The sequence below is a fragment of the Triticum dicoccoides genome, chromosome 5B (assembly GCF_002162155.2).
Source record: "Triticum dicoccoides isolate Atlit2015 ecotype Zavitan chromosome 5B, WEW_v2.0, whole genome shotgun sequence".
Classification (NCBI taxonomy): domain Eukaryota; kingdom Viridiplantae; phylum Streptophyta; class Magnoliopsida; order Poales; family Poaceae; genus Triticum; species Triticum dicoccoides.
This window is the reverse complement of record NC_041389.1, coordinates 372377813-372392369: the sequence shown is the minus strand read 5'-3', so window position 1 is coordinate 372392369 and position 14557 is coordinate 372377813.

Sequence of the window (14557 nt, the reverse complement as noted above, 5' to 3'; positions counted from 1 at the left end):
TTAGTCGGAACGGATTCGATGAAAAGGGTCCTTATGAAGGGTAAATAGCAATTGGCATATCACGTTGTGGTTTTGCGTAGGTAAGAAACATTCTTGCTAGAAACCCATAGCAGCCACGTAAAACATGCAAACAACAATTAGAGGACGTCTAACTTGTTTTTGCAGGGTATGCTATGTGATGTGATCTGGCCAAGAAGAATGTGATGAATGATATGTGATGTATGAGATTGATCATGTTATTGTAATAGGAATCACGACTTGCATGTCGATGAGTATGACAACCGGCAGGAACCATAGGAGTTGTCTTTATTTATTGTATGACCTGCGTGTCATTGAACAACACCATGTAATTACTTTACTTTATTGCTAACTGGTAGCCATAGTAGTAGAAGTAATAGTTGGCGAGACAACTTCATGAAGACACGATGATGGAGATCATGATGATGGAGATCATGGTGTCATGCCGGTGACGATGATGATCATGGAGCCCCGAAGATGGAGATCAAAAGGAGCAAAATGATATTGGCCATATCATGTCACTATTTGATTGCATGTGATGTTTATCATGTTTATGCATCTTGTTTACTTAGAACGACGGTAGTAAATAAGATGATCCCTTACAACAATTTCAAGAAGTGTTCTCCCCTAACTGTGCACCATTGCTACAGTTCGTCATTTCGAAACACCACGTGATGATCGGGTGTGATAGATCCTTACGTCCACATACAACGGGTGTAAGACAGATTTACACATGCAATACACTTAGGGTTAACTTGACGAGCCTAGCATGTACAGACATGGCCTCGGAACACGGAGACCGAAAGGTCGAGCATGAGTCGTATAGTAGATACGATCAACATGAAGATGTTCACCGATGATGACTAGTCCGTCTCACGTGATGATCGGACACGGCCTAGTTGACTCGGATCATGTAATCACTTAGATGACCAGAGGGATGTCTATCTGAGTGGGAGTTCATAAGATGAACTTAATTATCCTGAACATAGTCAAAAGACCTTTTGCAAATTATGTCGTAAGCTCGCGTTTTAGTTCCACTGTTTAGATATGTTCCTAGAGAAAATATAGTTGAAAGTTGATAGTAGCGATTATGCGATCAGTAGAAAGCTTATGTCCTTAATGCACCGCTCAGTGTGCTGAACCCCAAACGTCGTTTGTGGATGTTGTGAACATCGGACATACACGTTTTGATAACTACGTGATAGTTCAGTTAAATGGTTTAAGTAGAGGCACCAAAGACGTTTTCGAAACGTCGCGGAACATATGAGATGTTTCGAGGGCTGAAATTGGGATTTCAGGCTCGTGCCCACGTCAAGAGGTATGAGACCTCCGACGATTTTTCTTAGCCTGCAAACTAAGGGAGAAAAGCTCAATCGTTGAGCTTGTGCTCAGATTGTCTGAGTGCAACAATCACTTGATAGTGATGTTTCTCCAAAGTCATTGCCACCAAGCTGCTAGAGCTTCGTCATGAACTATAACATATCAGGGATAGATATGATGATCCTTGAGGTATTCGCGATGTTTGACACCGCGAAAGTAGAAATCAAGAAGGAGCATCAATTGTTGATGGTTGGTGAAACCACTAGTTTCAAGAAGGGCAAGGGCAAGAAGGGATACTTCATGAAACGGCAAATCAGTTGCTGCACCAGTGAAGAAACCCGAGGTTGAACCCAAACCCGAGACTAAGTGCTTCTGTGATAAGGGGAATAGCCGCTGGAGCAGGATTACCCTAGATACTTGGTAGATAAGAAGGCTGGCAAGGTCGATAGAAGTATATTGGATATACATTATGTTAATGTGTACTTCACTAGTACTCCTAGTAGCACCAGGGTATTAGATACTGGTTCGGTTGCTAAGTGTTAGTAACTCGAAATAAAAGCTACGGAATAAACGGAGACTAGCTAAAGGTGAGCTGACGATATGTGTTGGAAGTTTTTCCAAGCTTGATGTGATCAAGCATCGCACGCTCCCTCTACCAACGAGATTGGTGTTAAACCTAAATAATTGTTATTTGGTGTTTGCGTTGAGCATAGACATGATTATGTCTATCGCAATACGGTTATTCATTTAAATAGAATAATGGTTACTCTATTTATTTGAATAATACCTTCAATGGTCTTACACCTAAAGGAATGGTTTATTGAATCTCGATCGTAGTGATACACATTTTCATGCCAAAAGATATAAGATAGTAATGATAGTACCACTTACTTGTGGCACTACCATGTAAGTCATAATGGTATAAAATGCATGAAGAAGCTCCATGTTGATGGATCTTTGGACTCACTCGTTTTTGAAAAGTTTGAGACATGCGAACCATGTCTATTGGTGTATACGCATGAAGCAACTCCATGCAGATGGATCGTTTGGACTCACTTGATTTTGAATCACTTGATATGCAAATCATACCACATGGGCAAGATGACTGAAAAGCCTCATTTTCAGTAAGATGGAACAAGATAGCAACTTGTTGGAAGTAACACATTTTGATGTGTGCAGTCCAATGAGTGCTGAGGCATGCAGTGAATATCGTTATGTTCTTACTTCACAGATGATTCGAGTAGATGTTGAGAATATTTACTTGATGAAACACAAGTCTGAATTATTGAATGGTTCAAGTAATTTCAGAGTGAAGTTGAAGATCATTGACACAAGAGGATATAATGTCTATGATATGATCATAGAGATGAATATCTGAGTTACGAGTTTTGGCACACAATTAAGACATTGTAGAAATTGTTTCGCAATTAATACCGCCTAGAACACCATAGTGTGATGGTGTGTCCGAACATCATAGTTGCACCCTATTGGATATGGTGCGTACCATGATGTCTCTTATCGAATTACCACTATTGTTCATGGGTTAGGCATTAGAGATAACCACATTCACTTTAAATAGGGCACCACGTAATTCCATTGAGACGACACCGTTTGGAGAAACCTAAGTTGTCGTTTCTTAAAGGTTTGGGGCTGCGACGCTTATGTGAAAAAGTTTCAGGTTGATAAGCTCGAACCCAAAGCGGATAAAATGCATCTTCATAGGACACCCAAAACAGTTGGGTATTCCTCCTAATTCAGATCCGGAAGCAATATGGATTGTTTCTTGAACCGGGTCCTTTCTCGAGAAAAAGTTTGTCTCGAAAAGATGAGTGGGAGGATGGTGGAGACTTGATGAGGTTATTGAACCATCACTTCAACTAGTGTATAGCAGGGCACAAAGAGTTGTTCCTGTGGCACCTACACCAATTGAAGTGGAAGCTTATGATAGTGATCATGAAACTTCAGATCAAGTCACTACCAAACCTCGTGGGATGACAAGGATGCGTACTACTTTAGACTGGTACGTAATCCTGTCTTGGAAGTCATGTTGCTAGACAACAATGAACCTGCGAGCTATGGAGAAGCGATGGTGGGCTCGGATTCCGATAAATGGCTCGAGGCCATAAAATTCGAGAGAGGATCCATATATGAAAACAAAGTGTAGACTTTGGAAGAACTACTTGATGGTCGTAAGGCTGTTAGGTACATATGGATTTTAAAAGGAAGACGGACAATAATGGTAAGTATCACCATTAAGAAAGCTCGACTTGTCGTTAAGATGTTTTTCGACAAGTTCAAGGAGTTGACTACGATGAGACTTTCTCACTCGTAGCGATGCTAAGAGTCTGTTGGAATTATATTAGCGATTACTGCATTTTTATGAAATTTGCAGATAGGATATCAAAACATTGTTTCCTCGACAATTTTCTTGAGGAAAGGTTGTATGTGATACAACCGGAAGGTTTTGTCAATCCTGAGAGATGCTAATAAGTATGCAAAGCTCCAGCTATCCTTCTAAGGACTGGAGTAAGCATCTCGGAGTTGGAATGTATGCTTTGATGAGATGATCAAAGATTTTGGTGTATACAAAGTTTATGAGAAACTTGTATTTCCAAAGAAGTGAGTGGGAGCACTATAGAATTTCCGATGAGTATGTGTTGTTAACATGTTGTTGATCGGAAATGGCGTAGGATTTCTGGAAAGCATATAGGGTTATTTGAAAAGTGTTTTTCAATGGAAAACCTGGATTAAGCTACTTGAACGTTGAGCATCAAGATCTATAAGGATAGATCAAAACGCTTAATGGTACTTTCAAATGAGCACATACCTTGACATGATCTTGAAGGTGTTCAAGATGGATCAGTCAAAGAAGGAGTTCTTGCCTGAGTTGTAAGGTATGAAGTTAAGACTTAAAGCTCGACCACAGCAGAATAGAGAGAAAGGACGAAGGTCGTCCCCTATGCTTAAGACGTAGGCTCTACAGTATGCTATGCTGTGTACCGCACCGGTTGTGTGCCTTGCTACATATCTGGCAAGAGAGTACAAAGGTGATCAAGGAGTAGATCACTAGATAGCGGTCAAAATTGTCCTTGGAGTAATAAGGACATGTTTCTCAATTATGGAGGTGATAAAGAGTTTGGCGTAAAGGGTTACGTTGATGCAAGCTTTAACACCTATCCGAATGACTCTGAGTAGCAAACCGGATACATATAGTGAAGCAACCATTTGGAATAGCTCCAAGTGGAGTGTGGAAGCAGCATTTACAATATGACCTAAAAATTTGCGAAGTACATACGGATCTGAATGTTACAGATCCGTTGACTAAAACCTCTCTCACAAGCAGAACATGATCAAACCCCAGAACTCATTGAGTCTTAATCACATGATGATGTGAACTAGTTTAATGACACTAGTAAACTCTTTGGATGTTGGTCACATGGTGATGTGACCTGTCAGTGTTAATCACATGGTGATGTGAACTAGATTATTGACTCTAGTGCAAGTGGGAGACTGTTGGAAATATGCCCTAGAGGCAATAATAAAAGTGTTATTATTATATTTCTTTGTTCATGATAATAGTCTTTTATTCATGCTATAACTGTATTATCCGGAAATCATAATACACGTGTGAATACATAGACCACAATATGTCCCTAGTGAGCCTCTAGTTGACTAGCTCGTTGTGATCAACAGATAGTCATGGTTTCCTGGCTATGGACATTGGATGTCATTGATAACGGGATCACATCATTAGGAGAATGATGTGATGGACAAGACCCAATCCTAAGCCTAGCACAAAGATCGTGTAGTTCGTATGCTAAAGCTTTTCTAATGTCAAGTATCTTTTCCTTAGACCATGAGATTGTGCAACTCCCAGATACCGTAGGAATGCTTTGGGTGTACCAAACGTCACAACGTAATTGGGTGGCTATAAAGGTGCATTACAGGTATCTCCGAAAGTGTCTGTTGGGTTGGCACGAATCGAGACTGGGATTTGTCACTCCGTGTAAACGGAGAGGTATCTCTGGGCCCACTCGGTAGGACATCATCATAATGTGCACAATGTAACCAAGGGGTTGATCACGGGATGATGTGTTACGGAACGAGTAAAGAGACTTGTCGGTAACGAGATTGAACAAGGTATCGGTATACCGACGATCGAATCTCGGGCAAGTACAATACCGTTAGACAAAGGGAATTGTATACGGGATCGATTGAGTCCTTGACATCGTGGTTCATCCGATGAGATCATCGTGGAACATGTGGGAGCCAACATGGGTATCCAGATCCCGCTGTTGGTTATTGACCGGAGAACGTCTCGGTCATGTCTGCATGGTTCCCGAACCCGTAGGGTCTACACACTTAAGGTTCGATGACGCTAGGGTTATAAAGGAAGTTTGTATGTGGTTACCGAATGTTGTTCGGAGTCCCGGATGAGATCCCGGACGTCACGAGGAGTTCCGGAATGGTCCGGAGGTAAAGATTTATATATGGAAAGTTGTTGTTCGGGTTCCGGAAAAAGTTCGGGTTTTTTCGGTATTGTACCGGGAAGCTTCCAGAAGGTTCCGGAGGATTCCGGAGGGGTCCGGTGGTCCGGAAATTGTTCCACCACGTCCAATACAGCAGCATGGGCTGTAAGGGGGCGCCCTAGCCTTAATGGGCCAGGGGAACCAGCCCCCCAAGGCCCATGCGCATGGGAGAGGGGAAACCCTAAGGAGGAGGGCCTCCACTTGACTTGGGAGGCACTCCTCCCCCCCTCGGCTGCACCCCTTCCTTGAAGGAAGGGGCAAGGCTGCGCCTCCCCCCTCTCCCTTGCCCCTATATATAGTGGAGGGGAGGGAGGGCAACCATACCTGAAGCCCTGGCGCTTCCCTCCCTCCCGTGACACCTCCTCCTCTCCCGCAGGTGCTTGGCGAAGCCCTGCAGGATTGCCACGCTCCTCCACCACCACCACGCCGTTGTGCTGCTGTTGGATGGAGTCTTCCTCAACCTCTCCCTCTCTCCTTGCTGGATCAAGGCGTGGGAGACGTCACCGGGCTGTACGTGTGTTGAACGCGGAGGTGCCGTCCGTTCGGCACTAGGATCTCCGGTGATTTGAATCACGGCGAGTACGACTCCTTCAACCCCGTTCTCTTGAACGCTTCCGCTTAGCGATCTACAAGGGTATGTAGATGCACTCTCCTTCCCCTCGTTGCTGGTTTCTCCATAGATAGATCTTGGTGACACGTAGGAAAATTTTGAATTTCTGCTACGTTCCCCAACAGTGGTATCAGAGCTAGGTCTATTGCGTAGATTCTTTGCACGAGTAGAACACAAAGTAGTTGTGGGCGTTGATTTTGTTCAATATGCTTGCCGTTACTAGTCCAATCTTGTTTCGATGGTATTGTGGGATGAAGCGGCCCGGATCGACCTTACACGTACTCTTACGTGAGACAGGTTCCACCGACTGACATGCACTTGGTGCATAAGGTGGCTAGCAGGTGCCAGTCTCTCCCACTTTAGTCGGAACGGATTCGATGAAAAGGGTCCTTATGAAGGGTAAATAGCAATTGGCATATCACGTTGTGGTTTTGCGTAGGTAAGAAACGTTCTTGCTAGAAACCCATAGCAGCCACGTAAAACATGCAAACAACAATTAGAGGACGTCTAACTTGTTTTTGCAGGGTATGCTATGTGATGTGATATGGCCAAGAAGAATGTGATGAATGATATGTGATGTATGAGATTGATCATGTTCTTGTAATAGGAATCACGACTTGCATGTCGATGAGTATGACAACTGGCAGGAGCCATAGGAGTTGTCTTTATTTATTGTATGACTTGCGTGTCATTGAACAACGCCATGTAATTACTTTACTTTATTGCTAACCGGTAGCCATAGTAGTAGAAGTAATAGTTGGTGAGACAACTTCATGAAGACACTGTCACACCCTAGCTAGTTATGCATTAGAGTGTTGCATCATGTTTACTCATTCATCAGAAACTTGAAATGGGGATGACAGAACCCCCAGTCCCCTCTGAAACCAACTAGGGTTTACTAAAATAATTTTTCAATGAACCTGAAATGCCCTTCTAAAATGCCCATCATTTTTGCCTTGGTTCAGAACCTCTGCCAAAAGTGGTGCACATTTTCCTAGGCCATCCTAGGGTTTTGAATTAAATCATAACTATTTGAATTTGGGCATTTAAAATTATATAAAATATTTAAATGCTCAAATATCTCCAAACTAAAATGTTTCATGTTGGAAATAATCCAACTATGGACCAGGAGTAGTTTGGTGATTTTTGGAGTTGCCTAGGTATTTTATTTAATTCAACAAAGTTGCAGTTATATTAAATAAAAACAGAAAACAGAAAAGAAAGGGGAAGACTTACCTGTGCGGCCCAGCCAGCTGGCCGGCCCAGCCAGCAACCGACCCAGCCCAGCCGGCCCAGCACTGTGCTGGCCCGTGCCAGCCAGCTGCTTCCCCTCGCCAGAGCAGGCAGGGAGGTGAGCATGGCGCGCCCGAGCTCGCCACGCACCACCCAGCCTCTCTGCATCGCCCTGGTCGTCGTTGCGCCGCGTGGATCGTCTTCTGGTCGTCGCCCCGACCTCGCCGACACCTCATTCACTCTCCCCGGCTCTCTCCTTCCTCTCCCTCACTCTCTCTCTCTCACGGCCGGAAGCCCTGCATCGCCGCCACGTCGCCGTTCCCCTCTTCGGACTCCGACCACCGTCGCCGTCAAATTCGTCGTCTCCGACGCGTCCCCGAGCCCGCTTCGACGCCCACTGCAACCGCGGTGAGCTACGCCACCGTTTCCCCCTTCTCCCCTGCTCTCTCCCGACCCCTAGGCCCTAGCCCCACCGCGGCCGAAAGCTTCACGCCGCCGGCGATGTCGCCGTCGTGGCCACGATCGCCGTAGCGCCCAACCGAGCACGCCATCGTGCTCCACATCTCACTAGGAGCACGTAGCACGCTCCAACACCCCCCCTAACACCCTGCAACACCGTTCCCGTGCACGACCGAACCCCGGCCGCCGCAGCCGAGCTCGCCGCCGTCGACTCCGGCCACCCCGACCCCAACGGACTCCGCCAAGAGCCGCGAGTCGTCCTCAGCTTCACTCCGGTGGCCTCCGCGGTTCATTTGGTGGCCGAAACGACCAAAACCACTATCGCCGCCGCACTGATGGTCGCCGCCGGCCAGAACTCCGGCGAGCTGACATGGCCTAGTTAATTAGCCACTAAACCACCACCTACTGACGCTGACAAGTGGGCCCCAGGGCTTAGTCAAAGCTAACCAGCCCGGGTCAACACAGGATTAGCCCCTGTGTCACTGACGTGTGGACCCCACACGTCAGGTTTGACCCGAGCCAGCCCGGTTGACCTGCTGATGTCACTGTGACGTCAGGCTGACGCAGTAAATGATATTTCTGGATTTAAATTAAATCAGGAAATTCCAGAATATTAATTAAACTTCAAAAATTCATAACTTTTATTCTGTAACTCCAAATTGGACAAATTATATATGAAAAATGATCAGAAAAATCCAATCTATCCATCTGTACTATTTTCATGCATGATCCAACAAGTTAAATGGATGTTTTAATCAGAACAAGGAAAAGCACTTTAAAAGGCCATATTTGAAATTGAAATTTGAATCTTTGATTCAAATTTGTTCAAACCCTTCTGGCTTTAGTTGCATTAGCCCAACACACTCATATTGCCATGTTTCATGCATGCATCATATTGTTGCACATTGTTTGGTGATGCCTGTGTATCGTTATCCTTTACGACAGGATCTGTCCCCGAGGAGTACCGTGACTACCCTAACGAAGAACCGTATCCGTGCATCGAACCATCAGGCAAGCAACCAACCATTTGATCATATCGATACAATCCCATGTTCTCGCTCCTGCTCTCTTTTACTGCATTAAGACAACGCGATTCAAACTGCTGTGTGCTACGATAGTTGAACCCATTTCCTCTGCATGACCTGTCATTGCCACAGTAACTAGATGAAACCCACTAGCATGTGTAGGAGTTGATTGAGCCATATGTATGTGTTGTTCCTACCTTGCTATGCCTGCTATGCTTAGAGTCGTGTCAGGTCTGGTTCATCTGGGTGATGGGCTAGAGTGAAATGATTATGTCGGTAATGAGAGTGGTGTGGTGAACACGATTTGGTAAAGGTATCGATGAGAGGCCATGTAGGAGTACATGGGTTGTTTCATTGAAGCCGACCTTAAGCACTGAGATCTGTATGTGTGATTTAAGAATCAGCTACTACCATGCATTGGGCCCGAAACCAATGGACCCTCTCGACTTCTTATTCACCCTAGTTCTCCGTCCAGGAGTTGCAAGTAGTTTCTGGTGTTTGTAGCCTACTGGAGGCCGTGGACAGCGCTGACCGTAGGGGTGGGCTGTGATGCGGTAGGTACGTGGCCGGGTGTACCGAATACCCGTTAGGTATCTCGGGAACCCTGTTCACATCGTTCGGGGCCATATGGGAAACCTCGGCCGGACTCCCTGCGGATGGAACCTGAATAGGCGATAAACCTGGACTGGAGGCTTAGGTGATTAGGTAGGCCGTGGCCGACACCCACGTTGGGCTTCCGCTTGAAGGTTGCCGAGTACATGTCGTGTAAACGACGGTAAGTGGTGAGAGCGTGTATGAAGAAGTACCCCCTGCAGGGTTAACATGATCTATTCGAATAGCCGCGTCCGCGGTAAAGGACTACTTGGTTGCCTATACAGTTCATAGACAAGTAAATGGAAACTACTAAAAGCCTCAAGATAAGTGTGAGTGCCGAGGATGGCTCCTCCGTAGGAGGACGGAGGTGGATCCTCGGTAGTGTATTGAAGTGGTGAATAGTGGACTCGTGTGCGCAAAACTATTTCAAGTTGAAGTATCGTAGGATAGCCTAGCCAAGAGTCAAAGCTGGCTTGCTGCAATAACTCCACCAACCCTTCTTGATACTATGCATGTATGTAGGATCTGATGTAAGTCTTGCTGAGTACCTTTGTACTCATGTTGCTATAATCTACATTTTTACAGAAGACGCTGCAACCCCTTCTGATGGGTTCTATGTAGACATTGACATCAACGAGTAGGCTAAAGACCCAGGTGGTGACCCTGAGCTTGTGGAGGACCACATAGTATAGCCAGAGGCTTTCCAAGCCTCTTTTATTTTACTAGTTGTCTGTACTCAGACAAGTTACTTCCGCTGCTGGCTTGTATGATTGTATGACTTGTATGTTGGGTCGTGAGACCCGTACCTTTGTGTGTATGTTATGTATGGCTCACTGAGCCTTAAATAAAGTACTTGTGTCATAGTGTCATGTTGTGATGCTTCGTTGTATTTGCACATATCGAGCATATTGTGTGTATGATTGAAATGCTTGGTATGTGTGGGATCTGACTATCTAGTTGTTTATCTTAGTAGCCTCTCTTACCGGGAAATGTCTCCTAGTGTTACCGCTGAGCCATGGTAGCTTGCTACTGCTCTGGAACACTTAGGCTGGCCGGCATGTGTCCTTCTTCGTTCCTGTGTCTGTCCCTTCGGGGAAATGTCACGCTTTGAGTACCGGAGTCCTGTTAGCCCGCTACAGCCCGGTTTACCGGAGTCCTGCTAGCCCAGTGCTACAGCCCGGACCCACTTGCTGATGACCGACACGTTCGAAGCTGGGTCATGGATGCCTGTCCCTGTAAGTCTGTGCCACTTTGGGTTTACGACTAGTCATGTCAGCCCGGGCTCTTTATCATATGGATGCTAGCGACATTTTCATATACGCGAGCCAAAAGGCGCAAACGGTCCCGGGAAAAGGTAAGACGACACCCGTGGGGATACCGTGCGTGAGGCCGCAAAGTGATATGAGGTGTTACCAGCTAGATCGATGTGACATCGAGTCGGGGTCCTGACAGCGTTGGCATCAGAGCAGGACTGCCTGTAGGTTCTCCAAGCCAAACTGGTCGATGTTGAGTCTAGAAATTCTTTAGTTATATGTAGGGGAATTGTTTGTGGGTTGGAACGTAAGGCTCTTTTTACTCCTTATACCTTATGACTTTCTGATCTGAGTCAGTCCATTCTTCCACCGGGGGTTAAGGAATTAGGATCTACTCTCTCTATCAGGATCACGTGTTACTAATCAGTAGTACCTTATAAGTTTGATGGTTACAAGCCTAGTTTAGTTCTACTACCACATTATGTTGTTAGAATGGTTCCAGAACTTTGATATGATGATGTTGGGTGTGTACGAAATCCTTTGTCAAATGTCTCAATATCCTTTTTGAGCATTTACAGCTGTTATGCTGCCGAAATTTTGCTAGAAATTCTAATGCCTTGCATTATGATTATGCTTTCAGATGGCCACTCGCGACCTCAATCAAGTGGTTCGCCTAACTCGATGCCTAGATGTACCCGACCATACTGCTAAGTTGGTCAGGGTAATGACTGAGGCTGGATACCGCTGGTATCCTGAGTACACGGTCGAAGAGCAATTCCGAGATTTTAATCAAAGCCAGTATCTCTGCACTGTCAGGATATTTCCATCTTATCCTGGATCCACTGAGCCTCTTCACTGCTCCTATGGACTCGGGGTTACTATCGAAATGGCTGTGCAGGATGCCGCCTACTCTATGATGACCATTATGCGAGTCAGATCTGGGTTATTTCGGGACTCTGACTTCCGGTATATGCCAGGATCACTTCCGGGAGCACAAGGATATCTCCAAGCTATTTATGCTGACTCCACTCAGGAGGATTCACGGACTCGCACCACTGCTGAGATGCTCGAGGATAAGGACCGTGAAAATTGGGCCTTAAGGTTAGAGCTCTTCAATACCCGTGCCGATCACTGGGCCACTTTGACTCGGTTCGCACCGGCGGTGCAAGCTGGATATTCAGATATGCGCGATCTCTATCCTGTGAGATCTGCTCTGCCGGACGTGATGGTTTGGCGTGATGTAGGAGGCATCACCCCACCTCGCGGTCCCCGCAGGCAACCGTTTGTTGGAGCGTATAGAACAGAATACATCACACCATCAGAGGGCTAACGTGGTGTCACTCAGTGATTTTATCAAATTGCATCCACCCACGTTCCACCACTCCGTCGAGCCTCTCGACGCTGATGACTGGCTTCGCAGTATCTCTCACAAGCTGCGTTCCGCGTTGGTAGCGGAGGCTGACAAGGTCACCTTCGCCGCATATCATCTTGAAGGCCCCGCCAGTCTATGGTGGGAGAATTATGGAGCCATGCGCCCAGCGGGCCATGTCACCACTTGGGCTGAGTTCAGTGAGGCTTTCCGTGAACATCACATTCCGGAGGGTCTCATGGACCGTAAACGTGAAGAATTTTGCAGTTTCACCCAAGGCCGACTTTCTGTGGATGCCTATAGCAGAGAGTTTGGTAATCTCGCACGATATGCAACTGAGGAAGTTTCTACTGACGCCAAGAAGCAAGCAAGGTTCCGAAAGGGCCTTAGCCCTGAGCTTCGCCGCGACCTCCGTCTGCATGAGTGCACATCTTTTTCGAAACTTGTCAACAAAGCCATCAGTGCTGAAACTGGTCAGACTGATTATGATGCAACACGCAAGCATGGACGTGATATGGGTTCCTCATCCGGTGCTGGTCCTCAGAAACGCCGTGTGTGGGTACCCAATACCGCCCTGCCACCCAGGTTCACACCGAGGCCATCTTTCCAGGCGCCTCGCCCTGTTCAACAGTCTGCACCGGCCAAGCCCTATGGGGGTCCATCCAATAATGCTCCTCCACGTACCAGTTCCGTGACTTGTTTCAAGTGTGGGGAATCTGGTCATTATATGCGCGAGTGTCCCCAGACCAACCCCAATCAATCTGCTAAAGCTGTTGGCCGTGGCAAGCCGACAGGGAAGGTGTTCCATGCCAAACCGGTCACCGCTTCACGTGGCCATGTCAACTGTATCTCTGCCGAAGAAGCTCAAGAGGACCCCAACGTCGTTCTCGGTACGCTTCTTGTTAATTGCCACCCAGCATCCGTTCTTTTCGATACAGGAGCCTCTCATTCTTTTATATCTGAAAGTTATGCCCGTTTGCATAACGTTGCATTCTGTGACTTGCCATCCACTATGGAAATCTCTACCCCTGGGTCTAGATGGCAGACCTCTAGGGTAAGTTATGGAAATGAGATCCAAGTCGACAGACTTGTTTTCCTTGCATCCTTGATAGCCCTTAAATCTTCGGATATTAATATCATTTTGGGTATGGACTGGATGTCAGCTCATCAAGCCAAAATTGATTGCTTCTCTAGGACTGTTCAACTCACCCATCCTTCGGGGAAGATAGTCAATGTCTTGACCCGAATAGCCAAGCGACAATTATATTCTCTTAACGCCAGCCCTTTGCCAGACCTTGAGGACGTTCCGGTAGTCCGTGACTTCCCGGATGTCTTTCTAGAGGAATTGCCAGGTGTTCCACCTGACAGGGATGTTGAGTTCGTAATAGATCTCATTCCAGGAACCGTTCCGATTGCTAGAAGACCCTATAAGATGGCACCCCTAGAACTAGCCGAGCTTAAGAAACAACTCGATGAATCCTTGAAAAAGGGTTTCATCCGCCCTAGTTCATCTCCGTGGGCTTGCCCCGTCCTATTCGTTAAGAAAAAGGATGGTACGGACCGGATGGTTGTAGATTACCGACCTGTCAATTTGGTCACAATCAAGAACAAATATCCACTTCCCAGGATCAACGACCTGTATGATCAGCTCGCTGGATCCTCAGTCTTCTCCAAGATGGATTTGAGGTTGGGCTACCATCAAATCAAAATCAGAAACGGGGACATTCCTAAAACGGCCTTTGTTACTCGCTATGGCCAATACGAGTACACCGTTATGTCCTTCGGATTAACCAACGCTCCAGCCACCTTTTCTCGGTTAATGAACTCAATCTTCATGGAGTATTTGGATAAATTCGTCGTGGTTTATCTCGATGATATACTCATCTACTCCAAGAACGAGGAAGAACATGCCGAACATCTAAGGCTAGTGTTGAAGAAACTTCGAGAGCATCGCCTTTATGCCAAATTCTCTAAATGTGAATTCTGGTTGTCAGAGGTGACCTATCTGGGTCATGTAATATCTGGTAAAGGTATTGCTGTTAACCCTGAGCGAGTTCAAGCCGTCCTTGATTGGACTCCGCCCGAATCAGTCAAGCAAGTTCAGAGTTTTCTAGGCTTAGCGAGCTATTGCCGTCGCTTTGTCGAGA